Source organism: Callorhinus ursinus, unplaced genomic scaffold (genome assembly GCF_003265705.2).
Source record: "Callorhinus ursinus isolate GAN/ISIS: 27379988/994484 unplaced genomic scaffold, GSC_fseal_2.0 scaffold7, whole genome shotgun sequence".
Lineage (NCBI taxonomy): Eukaryota > Metazoa > Chordata > Mammalia > Carnivora > Otariidae > Callorhinus > Callorhinus ursinus.
In genome coordinates this window covers 64,298,788-64,312,281 of record NW_027397069.1, presented here as the reverse complement: position 1 = coordinate 64,312,281, position 13,494 = coordinate 64,298,788, and the positions used below count along the sequence as shown (strand labels likewise).

Here is a 13,494-nt window from a genome sequence, read left to right as displayed (position 1 = left end):
ATCTCCCAAACTGAATTCCTGATCTTTCCACCTGCTCCAGCCTCAGCTCTCCCTCTGTTGGTACCAATTTTATCCTTCCAAGGCCCAAGCCCTAAAGTCACCTTTGACTCTCTGATTCTCTCGCACCCCTCCCAATCTGCCAGGGAGTCCTGTTGACTTAAAATATATGCTTCTGCTGCTGATGCATGGTCCCAGCCACAATTACTTCGTACCTGGTGTATTAGTGTTCCAGGGCTGCTGTGACAAAGCCGATTAACCCCAGAAATTTACTGTCACACTTCTGAAGGCTAGAAGTCTAGTCCCAGCAGGTTTGCTTCCTCCTGAGAGCTGTGAAGGAAGGGTGTGTCCCAGGCCTTGCTCTCTGGCTTGCCCACAGCCATCTCTTCCCTGTGTGTTTCCACGCCCACTAAGTTCCATTTATTAAGGTGCCCGTCATATTGGATCAAGGCCCACCCTAAAAACCTCACCATAATTGAGGTACCTGTAAAGACCCTATCTCCAGAGTCACATTCTGAGGTACTGGGGATTATGACTTCAGCATATTGGGGTGGGGAACACAATTCAACATGTAACACCTGGATTCCTGTGGAAACTCCTTCCCTGGTCTCTCTACTTCTCTTGTGCCCTAGAGCCCATTCTCCACACAGTAGCCAGAGTTACCTTTTCTTTAAATGGAAGTGAGATCCTATTTCTCTTTTTGCTTAAGATCCCTCACACACTGTGCTTCAGCCTGGGCAGGGGCTTGATCACAGTCCTTGTCATGCCAGACAAGGGTCCATCTTGTACTGTTTGTATATAGTATTTCCTCTGTCTGGAATATTTGTCTCTCAGATATTGGCATGTCTTGTCCTCATCTCCTTCAAGTGTTCAAATGTTTCTGACTCAATGAGGCCTTCCCTGAATTCCTTATATGAAATTGCATCTCCCACCCGAGCATTCCTTATGGCCCTCTTATGCTTTATTGTTCTCCACAAGAGTTGTCACTTTCTGGTATCCTACGTTATATAGTACACTTTCATATTTTGTTTGTTGTCCTCCTCCATTTGAATGTGGCTCACTCAGTGAGGTTTGTTCTCTGTTGCATCCCCAGCGTCTAAAACAATGTCTCCTTGCTGGCAGTCAATACACATGTATAGTATGCATAAAAGAATTACCATTTTATAAGTGTTAAAACTAGAGAACAGAGAAGTTACGCACCTTTCAAGGTTACACAGTGAGTTGGTAGAGCTTGGATTAAAACCCAGGCAGCCTCCTGGTTCAAAGCTCTTTGTACCATAACCAGACCATAAATATTTTCTTTGCCATAATGACATCAATATATATGCTAAATGAAGCTTAAAATATAGATTTAATTTTCATTTTAAAGCCTATCTCCTGCTCAGCAGGGTTATTTCTATCTTAATAGCCAAGTTAGATCATCGCATTGTCAATCTAATTGGTCCAACCCTAACCTGTAGAGCAGGTACCAAACACAAACTCTCTCAATTGACTCAGTGGCTGCATCTGGACCATTGATGATACCAATATTATTTTATACTAAGATAATTTTAATTTTTATCAGGTAATTTATAGATATGGTTGGAAAAATCAACTATTGTGGAAAGGCTTGCCACACAATGTCCCAAACTCAGGATAGTATATCTCTTGAATGCCATCCACCTCCACTTCCCTGCACTCTCCCTCCAAGCTTTGTGTCTTTCTCTGTGGTACTCATTCTCTGACTTTTCCTTCTCTTGGGTGAAATCTGTTTCCTAGCTCTCATGTCTTCTTCTTAGATTATTTCCTTATTTTGCCAGAACTCATCTGCCCGTAAATTCTTAAGAAAGGGTTATGGAAAGTAAACTTTGTGAGCACTTGCATTTCTGAAAATATATTTATTCTACATTCACACTTGGTTGTTATTTGCCCACAACACAGACCCCCACGTCAATTTTAAGACAAGCAGGGGAAAGGGATATGTATTGGTGTGGTGTTCTGGAAAATTCCATCTGCCATAGTGAGTGAGTTAGCGACAGGTGTATTTGCCTCTTTTTTTTTCTGGCTCCTCCTTCCTTGCCCGGTCCCTGATCCCTAGCTCCATTTTTCCTGTGAGCTCCTCTATAGCCTTTAGAAATGTTGACCTTTCTGACCCCTGACCCCAGGCTCCATCCCACGCCAGCGTCAGCTTTCTTCCCCTTGACTTTCGTTTTGTACCTCACTGCTACCCTCAGCTCACGTGTCATTGACACTTTGATTGATTTGTCCGCAGGCTTTACGAAGGAGAAATCCGTGCATGCAATTACAGTAATCTAATCTAAAAGACAAGTACAACAGAGGCCATTAATCCCTCTTTGCTTGTAAAGCTTTGTGTTTCCCCTTTCCCCTCCTCCAGTCTACAGTTGTTCCTGCTGCCAAAAAACCTAAAGCGAGAGCATTCAAACACAGAAACCAAATAATTTAAAAGAAAAACGGTTTGTTTTTTGGCAGAGGATTATTTCAAATATGGAGCTTCCTTTGCAGATTGATGTGTTTAGAGACCAGTGAATAAGGGGCAGAGCTGTTTAGAGCTCAGGGATGTGAAGCCACAACCAGTAAAAGACTGAATGAAAAGACCACCCAAACATGGTATTCCTGTGAGTGGGAGTGTGCAGCTTGAGCATAGGTTAGGAAAGATATAAGGGGCCTTATATACAAGGGAAGATACAAAATAGCTGAATGTGAGAGGGAAAGGGGATTTCTTGGGCAAAAAGCTGTGTCATGACCATGTGACCACCCGACACTTCCCCACCACAGCCCCACCTCCAAACACACAAATAGTCCTGGGCTTGCTGGGCCGCCAGAACTGGTGTTGGCCTGGAAGCCCACGGCAGCAGGAGGGAGGCTGTACCCAGCATGCCTGAGAAGTGATGCCTCCTCTCTGTGGGCTGGGCTGCTCCACAGCACACGAGCCTGGGCACCAGATGCGGAACCTGGGTAAGGGAATGACTTGGAGTCATCTAAAAGAGCTCTGGTCCAAGAAAGTGGACTGCTGGAGTCAGGAATGCTCAGCAGTAAGAGTTGTGGGAATTTCCAAGAGCCGATGTTGAGGAGGGGAGTCCAGCATGGGTGGATGAAGGAGTGGCGCCCCGAAGCAGGGAAGCTCAGCAAGGGAGACTGACAAACCAACTCAAGTTCCCATGAAGGAAAGAATCTGCTAGAAGCATCTGTCAAGTCCGGAGACTTTGCCTGCCACATGTCATGAGTAAGAGCCTCCTTTCCCTGGTCTCTGTGTGCTCCTTACCCCTTCAGCATTCACCATGGAGCCACCAGAAACAGTCTGCAGGTAGCTGGAGGCAGTAGGAAGGAAAGAAGAAACTGAGCACACGCCCTCCTTAAAACTGGGCCCTCACCTGTGACCAGCCTTAGCTTAGTGGGGAGGGGGTGGGAGGTGATTAAAATGTTAATTGATATATTGGACCAAGCATTCCAGGTTGGAATGTGAGATGTATGACTTAAAGTAACCATAACATTTTGTGTATTTAGCAATGGTCACAAAGGCCATGGGCTTGCCCTCAGTTTTATCCAGAGGCAAGGGCAGTACTCTCCCCATTGTCTGAGTCATAAGGTAGAATAGGAGACAAAACAATAATATAAAGTTGCATCTTGAAAGCACCTCACTAATGACAGATCGATGTGCCACTAGTAAGTGCTTTGGGAAGATTATTCTATGCCTATACCCAGAGTACTCAACTTTTCCCTCCACCATGGTTCTTAGTAAAGATATAATGAAGCGGGAAAGAAGCAGACAGAAGGGCCAATCCAATGGTCCGTGTAGTGGCAGCTAGCCAGAGAGGGGAGAGGGGCTCAGAGATGTCAGACACGTCAGAGGTTGCGTGGGTTACAAAGAAAACGTTTGTCAGAGTTTGTGGGAAAGTTGATGATGCATAAACTATTATCACATTAGTTTATTTTAAATTTAATTAATAGATCTTAAATGGCTTATATTCTAGTTAGAAACCAATAGAAAATAATGAAAAATTTAAAACAGCCTAAATAAAACAAGGAGCAGAACTGAGTAAATCAGAGTTTATTCATACGATAGAATAACATGCAATCATTAAAAATCATGTTTTCAAAGAATATTTGATAACACGAAAAGAGTCCCTAATCCAGGGGTGCCTAGGTGGCTTGGTTGGTTAAGGGTCTAACTCTTGGTTTCAGCTCAGGTTGATCTCAGGGTCATGATCTCAGGGTTGTGAGATCGAGCCCCAAGTTGGGCTCTGCACTGGATGTGGAGCCTGCTTGAGATTCTCTCTCTGCCTCTCCCTCTGCGCCCCCCCACCGCTGCACTTGCACACTCTCTCTCCAAGAAAAAAAAAAAAAAAAAACCCCCATATAATATGTTAAAAAACTAAAAAAAGCTTTTTTTGTGAAAAAAAAAAAAAAAAAAAAGATTGATATTAGTAATTTCATATGGTTTAATCTAGGAACAAATGGGAAAAAATTGCAGAATACAAGTTGTTTATACAGTATGATCCCGATTTTGTGGGAAAAAAGCTGAATAGAAATACTGAGAGCTTTCTGGTTGCTTCGTACTTTATCATGCTGTCTTAGAATCCTCCTAGAAACCCTATGGGATCACTCTCGTTATTGTCTGCATTTTACAGGCTCAGAGGTTCTGTGTAACAAATATGACAGGTTTATAGCCTGGTTCTGACAAACCCCCGTGTTGGCGTCCCGGGATGTGGGGGCCCCAGCCAGAGAAGAAGGTAACCTGACACCCTAGGTTCCAGTCTTCACTCCTTGCCCTCAAGGGCCATTTGGGTGGTGACCAAGCACAGGCTCCTCACCTTCAGAACCCAGTGTCTGGGCGCCTCCAACTTCAGGACACTGACAAGTTACATCATGGTCCCCCTGACTTCCCCTCTTCCTTCTCTCCACTTGGCTTGCAGAGCAGAGTGGAAGGCAGTGTCCCCTTCCTGACCAGCCAGGAGTGGGCACAGGAATGCCGGCTTCATGATCTCCATGTATCCTGAGAGGGTGCCTTTTGCTGTCGCTTAGCACAGGTACCATAAAATGTTATATTCTGCCATGGAACCTTAGACAAAACTCCAGGGCACATGCATTTAACAACCCATTAATATTGTAAGAGCTAGGAGAAAATGAGGCTGGATCTAAATTCAGGTCTGCCTGGTTCCCTAATCAAAACCACGAGGAGATACCAGTTCACACCCAGTAGGATGGCTGCAATCATAAAGGCAGTAGTAAGTGTTGATGAGCATGTGGAAAAATTGGATCCCTCAGACATTGCTGGTGGGAATGTAAAATGGTACAGCCCCTTTGAGAACAGCCTGGTAGTTTCTTAAGTGGTTAAACACAGAGTTACCATATGATCCAGCAATTCCAACTTTTAGGTGTATACTCAAGGGAAATAAAAACATTTGTCCACGCAAAAACTTGCACATGAATGATCATAGCAGCATTATTTGTAATATCCAAAAAGTAGAAACAAGCCAAATGTCCATCAACTGATGAATGGATAAATAAAATGTGTTGTATCCATACAAAGGAATATTAACTGACAAATAAAAAAGTACTGATACGTGTTAAAACATGGATGAACCTTGAAAACAATTATGCTAAACAAAAAAAGATGGTCACAAAGAAACCACATATGATTCCACTTATATGAAATGTCCAGAATAGACAAATTCATAGAGACATTTATAAGCTATGTAAGAAATACGCCATATTAATGGGTAGAAAGAATCAACATAATAGAAAGGTCAGTTGTCACCAAATTCAAAACAATTATAATCCTAATCTCATTTGTTTTTTTCAGGGAACTTGACAAATCAATTCTAAGACTTAAGCAAAAGAACAGATACTCTTGAAGAAGATTAAGATGGGAAAATTTGCTTTAGATAGCAAGACTTACGAAGCTATGATAATATAAATCCCTGACGCTAAGAGCTTAAAAACTTTTAGAAAACAATGCAGGATGATATCTTTATGACCCTGGGATAGATAAGAGTTTCTTAATCAAGAGATTGTACGCCCTAACCATAAAGGAAAAGTTTGTTTGACTACGTTAATGTTAAGAACTTCTGTTAATTAAAGGACATCATGAAGGAAGTGAGGAGTCAAGCCATGGTCTAGGATATGGTAACTGCATGCATATAACTGGCAAAAGATTAACGTCTGCAATGTAGGAAGAACTCCTGTTTATTAGTAAGAAAACGACAACCCAGGGCACCTGGGTGGCTCAGTCGGTTAAACGTCTGCTTTTGGCTCAGGTCATGATCTCAGAGCCCTGGGTTTGAGTCCTGCATCCTTGGAGGTGGCCCTCATGCCTCCTCCACAAAGTAGTACTCCTTGGACATGTCAGGTGCCGGTGGAGGCTCGAAGCCCAGGGAACACTGTCTGAGAGTAGATCGATGTGTCCACTAGAACAAGTAAGAGACCCTTGGAAATGCCTTGGTGACCTCATCTGTATCCAAAACCCAGAGGATATTTATTTCTCTTTAAGAGAATGGGATTTATAAAATGCTATTTTTGTTTGTTGGTTTATTGGCACATTCTATCAGCATTAGTCATCTCTCTCTGTCTCCCTCCCTCTCTTTCTGTCTCTGCTTCCTGTCTCCCCCAATGCTGATAGGAATATTGTGCTATAGCCCTAAACATAGATCCCTATTTTTTTTTATTTTCTCTTATAGGGGTTCCTAAACATTTTTCCAGAAATAAAGGGTACAGTTTCCCAGGAAAAGTGCAAATGTGCATGGCCTTGGTTTGAACGTGACCTCTGTACCCTGTGGCTCCGTCACTCCCCCTTGGTCTGCGGAATCCACATGATTCACTTCTGTGCCTTATGCTCTTTTGTTTCCAGAGCAGTGATATGAATAAGAGGACGTTAGTGTTTTAATTGTGCCCTTTCTCTGGCATTGTGCTTCTTAACTCCAAACCCTCTAAACAAATCTCTTAAGAATCTTTACATAATTATCAGTGTTTTATATGTAAATGCCAAGGTTGACAAACTGCTCTGAGAAATTTAATTAAAAACTGAGTAAGCTTATTTGGAAATTGAGAAACAGCATTTTATTTCCTCCTAAATATATTTACCCATAAAGAGAATATAATATGATGCCACAACCCAAGAGATACAAGCACATATTAAGTGATTCTTATGGCAAAAGCTTAAGTGTATCATTCCATTCAAATTGTGCCAATCCAATCTCATTCAACAATGCAAATCTCTGTATAGCTAACAGTTGTCAAGTCCTAACAACAGTTGCTTCTGTCAAGTGATAGACTAAATATGAAGCTTTTAAAACATTTCTGAGATTGTTGCAGGTGGGTTGTCCTATACTATAAGGATTCACAGTAGTGAATCTCCAATACGCAACATAGCTTTTCGGTTAATTTTTCATAGATCAACTTGAAATGAGAGTGCCAGATCAATTCATTAAAACATTGAAGTCTCAGTGTCACCATTCAAACAATTACAGCAGGGTGTATAAACCTTGCTTTTGTAAGGTTGGATTTTTATCACAGGAAGTCTGTAGACATCCTCAGACTTTAGCAGAAAGCAATGGCTTCGTTAATTACATGAGCTCTTTTGGGCTACTTAGAATATGATTAGGTTCGTGTCTACATTATATGAACATTGATTGCTATCTAATCTCTGTGGATCTAGTGAACTAATGCTCTCATCATAAATAATACATGTGTGGTAAGAACAACTCTGATGTTAATAAGCATAATTGCTGTGGATATTTCTAATATTGAAACGTTTTGAAACTTCATCGATGATGCTGGCGATATGAGAGGATAACAAGGAGAATATACATTTCATTATACTTATACCTTTTGTTAGAGATAGCTTTTTCTTGTGGTTATTCGTCAGGGTTTTTAGTCTTTGCTCCACTACTGAACCAAAAAAGAAAAAAAAAGAATCCTGAAGAAACCAAGTGAGTTCCCAGTGGGTTGGAAGCAGAATTGTAGCCATGTTGGAATATAAAATTCAAATTCCAAAATAATATTGACAAGATGAATAGTTGGTAGGATAAGTACAATTACGTTTATTGGGAACAAGAGCATATTTTGGGTGAGCGAAAAGATCTAGGTTCTAGTGTCAGCTTGAGAGCCTTAAAAATTTACAAGGCCTTTCTCAGCCTCGGTTTCCTTACGTGAGAAGTGGTTGATTAGACCTAATAGTCTTTAATATATCTTTCCATAGGAAACATTATTTCTCTGAAATAAAAATGAAGAAGGGTTTGTTATAGACACACACAGAAGAATTGCTGTTCCTGATGGTACATGAAGTGACCACGTCTTATAAAACAAGATTGTGTGTTGAGACGTAAGCCCTAGGGCAGCCCCCTTAACGAGATGCCCATTCTTGTCCTACATTGCTCACTGCCCTTGAATCTAATGGATGAAAAATGATGTGTGTGAATGTCTCCAAGCATTGGTCTACACTTCTAGAATTCGCATTCTTGCCATTGGGCACCCAATGTGCAGTCAGCCATCTTAAGGGGTACAACTATTTTTATACTATGCAGGAACCTCAGGCTTTAGATTTTATGATGGTGGGTTACAGAGGTGCATTTTCATGTCACTCATAACCTTGGCACAGGTTAAAGCACTATATATTTCTGAAGATGCCTCTCTGTATCACGACTTCTCATCAGAACTTTTCCTCCAACCATAACTCTTGGAATCATTTATTCGTTCACCTCACCTCTGCTACCTGGGGATGTTGGGATCTTTTCTATCTGGATCCAACAGCAACCTCTTGGCCCCCACTCTTTAAATGCCATATCTGTGTCCTGCAACACTTCTTCTGTTTATATACATATTCCCTATTGTAAAATCTCCACAAGCAAATATAAAGTTCTGGATACTTTATATTGTTGGTACTGTTTATCTGGTTTGACTACTCTGAGCACCAAAATCTTGATGGTAATAGGAGAGTTAACATAAATCTGGTTTGGACTGTAAGAAAAAAAAATACCCAACTTAACTGACTTAAATAAAAAAGAAGATGTATCATGTAAAGCAAGAAGTCTGGCTCAAGAACCCAAGTCAGGGTAAAGGATGGACTCAGGTTTATATTGCTCAGCATCCTGGCTTGTCCTTATGTTTGCAAAATGGTTGCAGCGATTCCAGTCATCACAACCAGCTGCGATAATGTCAGCCGCAGAAAAAGAGGGATTTTCTGTGTGTCTCTTTTTGTTTTCCATACTTTTCCATACTGCCTCCCCCCCACCTGCCATATTTTTGCTAGTACGTCATTGGCCAGAGTGTATCAATGTCCATACCTTCACCAAGTACTTGGTAAGAAGAATAAAACTATCATGACTCTTACTTGATATGTTGTTTTATTTGACCAGTTTATCTATAGAGACACAACGCCTGGGTGGCTCAGTCATTAAGTGTCTGCCTTCGGCTCAGGTCGTGATCCCAGGGTCCTGGGATCGAGCCCCGCATCGGGCTCTCTGCTCAGCAGGAAGCCTGCTTCTCTCTCTGCCACTCCCCTTGCTTGTGTTCCCTCTCTCGCTATCTCTCTGTCAAATAAATAAAAAAATCTTTTTTTTTTTTTAAAAAAAGAGATGTTGAATAATACATAAAAACCTTTTTGTATGTAACAAAGTTAGAACCACATGATATTAAAGCTTTAGCATTAAGTTCTGTCTGGAGGCTTTGTAAACCCTCTTGAGTTATAAATTACTTTTATGAGTGAGAGGATTTTTACCATTGCTATCAGCATTATTTTCTTTAAGATTAATTCTTTACTATCTGTGAAGCTGGAATGTCATAAGTCATAGAGCAAACAGGTTTTCCTAGGAGGACTTTGTAGATGTTATTTCCATGTGTAAAATGTACTCCTTGTTTCCAAATGATGGGCTTATTACATCTAGTTGAATAGGAATTTTTGGCATAGGCAATATCCAGTTATATTCTGATAAGAAATGGACACGATCATAAGTAGTAATTCCTTCCAGAGGTGGCTAAACTAAATCAATTTGATTAAATTAAAAAATTATAAAATAGGAAATTTGGTCACAAAAAATAAGGAACTTAGTAAAGTTCCTTTCCATATTATTTAATCTTTGTTATCACTGTTTTGTAGACAAGGTCAATCAATACAAGTTGCTATAATCCAAAAGAATGTTATTTTAAAATTGTTTTGATAGAGACACCTGGGTGGCTCGGTTGGTTGAGTGTCTGCCTTTGGCTCGGGTCACAATCCCAAGGTCCTGGGATCGAGTCCTGCGTCTGGCTCCTTACTCAGTGGGGAGCTGCTTCTCCCTCTGCCTGCCACTCCCCCTGCTTGTACTCTCTCTCTCTCTTTCTCTCCCTCTCACACACAAATAAATAGATAAAAAAATCTTAAAAAAATTGTTTTGGTATATTAGCTTGTAATTTATATCTTATGAGACAAGATCTTACAAGAGGATTTTTTTTCTCTTTTGAATTTGACAGTTCATTTGTGACAAAATGCCATGTTAGGAGTGCTTCATTCCAATGTATGAGTAGATATAACTCGTTAAATTGAGGGTGAGATATTATATTAAATATTTTTTCTAATGTAGATTTAAATAAAATATTAGTCGTGATGAAATTGATACTCACAAACTTTTCAGGAACATATATCTACCTTCATTATAATTCACCTTTCCATTTTGGAAAATATTGAGTTATTCAATCTATTTATTAAATAAAAGTAAAAGTTGTTTGCAATGTGTGTTTGTGTGAATGTGTGCTCACTGAGGGAGGCGGCAATGTATTTAATGGTACCTTCTGCATCTAGAGCGGACAAAATTTGCTGCTGCTGGTCTTGATTTTCTTTTATACTCCTAGATACATTCCCAGCAGGACCTTAATGTAGTTAAATGAGCTTCTAATGGCTAAAGGGAGAAAACGGCCTCCTAGATAGCACATTATAATGCCCCTTCTGAGAAAAGAATTACAGCAAAACTTGAACCTAATTGTAAAAACATTAAACTTATAAAAGCATGAAATTGCGTCTTAGGGGGTACATGAATTAATATTCTCAACATACTGGAGATTTTCCCATATATATCAGACTCAATAACACACAGGTTTTTGCACCAGTGAGGATTCCATTGCAAAGCTGTACTGTCTGCTGAAGAAAAAAAAAAAAAAGGAAAAGAAATGAAATACCCAGAATAGTTTGGGCTGGTCCATTTTTGAAGCATGTTTTAAAGATTGCCTTTCTGTGGGATTCCACCCCTGTGTTCTGCCCCAAGTGGTAGCAGAGCCATTTCCTGTGGACTGACGACCCCCCTACCCTGTGAACTTGTGAGGCTTGCCTATCTTGGTGTCCTGGTCCCGTGTGAAGCCCAGGCTCCTACATCCAGAGGATTAGGGCCATGCCAGATGGCCCAATGCCATGTGCACAACCATGTCCCTGCCACCTCTACCCGGCTGCAATGTCAGTAAGTTTGCAAAGAGACAATCTGGTGCTGCATGTCAGTGTTGCTCTGTGAAGCAGAGCAAACCATCTCTGAACCTGAGAGAGAGCACTTCTGAGACCTGCGGATTCTGAGCAAGTTGTGCTGATGATGTGAAACAGCAGAGGGAAAAAGAACTAGCTCCTGCCTATGTAGCCGTTTTTTACTCTTTTGATTTTAAATAGGAATAATATTTGTTCTGGCCAGTAGTTTGAAAATGACACTCAGTAGAAAATGGTTCTCTGGCATATGTCTACGTGGACGGTCATATATTTACTTTGGGATGATCTGTAAGGAGCTCCATTTTTTGGTTTGTTTAAAGATTTTCTTTATTTGAGAGAGAACACGCATGAGCAGGGGGGAGGGGCAGAGGGAGAAGGAGAAGCAGGCTCCCCACTGAGCAGGGAGCCTGATGCAGGATTCAATCCCAGGACCCCGGGGTCACTACCTGAGCCGAAGGCAGACACTTAACCGACTGAGCCACCCAGGCACACCCTGGAGCTCCATCTTCCGAAGCAGATAGAAAGGGCAGGTTCTAATCTCAGCTCTGTGCTCTTGAGCATTATTCACACAGTAGTTCTGTTTTATAAAATCCCTGCGAACCCTGAATCAGTGAATACTGAAAATGCACGGTTAGGTGAGCATTTTTGTCAGCCAATCAATACATACCCTTGTTTTATGTGTGTTTTTGTTTAAAGGCGCTTTATTTAATACGTATTGTTGATTCATTAAGATCGAAATCCCAGCAAACAGCACTGTAAGTCAGAGCTTATCTAACACGTGTTTTCTCTGTAAAGTGTATTCTAGGCTTCTGGTACGTAGGAGCACTAGACAGCACCTCGGCACTACATTTGAGGGCCTTTTTAAACAGTGAAATTGCCAACAAAAAGCACAAAAATGCAAAAAACATGGCACTAAATAGACAGCAGAAAGGACACCGAGCCATTATGGAAGCTGGAACAATAAGGCAGAGCATTGTCTTGTTGGACCTCAGCTGGAACGAGCGTGCCGGGCAACTCAAATTTTTCGTTGCTCTGCACATGTCCAAAAGCGACCATGCAAAGTGCTACAGGCTTTGATTTTGGGGGCACAAATAAATGTTTGCAAGTAGGTGAATTCCCCAATGTGGAATCCATAAGGAACAAGGACCAGCCGTACTTAAAAGTCCATGTACTTTAGATTTCTCATCCGTGTATTAGAGATCACACAGATTATTCTAGAAGATTGCTGGGAAGGTTACATGGTTTCCATAGCACCTGGCACACTGACGCCCTACTGTGCCTGGGCTCCTTCTTCCCCTCTTCCATCTCTTCCCCTGCGTCCTCTCCAGCCTTGTCTTAAGGCCCAGCCTGCTCTCACTCCCCCAGTCCTGTCCAGCAGCCAAAGCCTCCAGCCTCCAGGGGTCTCCTCACCAGTGTCCTGCTAATCCAGGTCTGCCTCATCGTTTGAGACTGGGTCAAGACTCAGCTTCGCCAAGAAGGTTTTCAGATAATCTTAGGCCGGTGCAGTTTGTACCACGCCTGTAGGGTGATAACGCTCTGCTTGAATCTGGGATTTGGGTCTTGTCTCCTTCTCCCTCACATACTTGTGTAGGCAGGGAAGATGCCTTCAGTCTTGCCTTGTTCCTCACGGCCTAGGCACCAAAGCTGGGGGCTTTGAGGGTACTCTGTCATTAACATGTTTGAGGAAATAAATGCGTGGAGGGAAGGAAAGGGAAGAAAGGAAGAAACCTGGGATTTTCATACTGTGTATGTCTGCCTGCTCCATGGAGTCCAGGCTGAGAGGTCCTCGTGACTGACTTGGGGCACTCGATCTGCAGCCGTGTGGTGTGGGTTCAGGGCCGTACACCGTGGCTCTTCACAGGGCCATCTGCTCCTCAGGGAGCAGATTCATCTCCACAGGGAAACTGCCAAGGACGAGGAGCTGCCACACAGAGGGTTCGGTGCTGCCATTCCCCTCACCACCGCCAAACGCCTGATGATGGAAGGTATTTTGAATTGAATCTTACAGATGCTCTCCTCCCAGATCCAGGTCGCCATCTGGCCAGTTTCCCTTCTCT

General features: G+C 41.9%; 1 long non-coding RNA gene across 2 annotated transcripts in view; it reads left to right on the top strand.

The window, feature by feature from the left end:
• The first annotated feature begins 2,788 nt into the window (after positions 1 to 2,788).
• Positions 2,789 to 13,494, top strand: part of LOC112826885 (uncharacterized) — a 71,032-nt gene continuing 60,326 nt past the window's right edge. For both annotated transcript variants that reach the window (XR_012378824.1, XR_003209075.2), the window contains exon 1: positions 2,789 to 3,220. This is a non-coding gene — a long non-coding RNA (uncharacterized lncRNA). The remainder of the gene's footprint in view (positions 3,221 to 13,494) is intronic.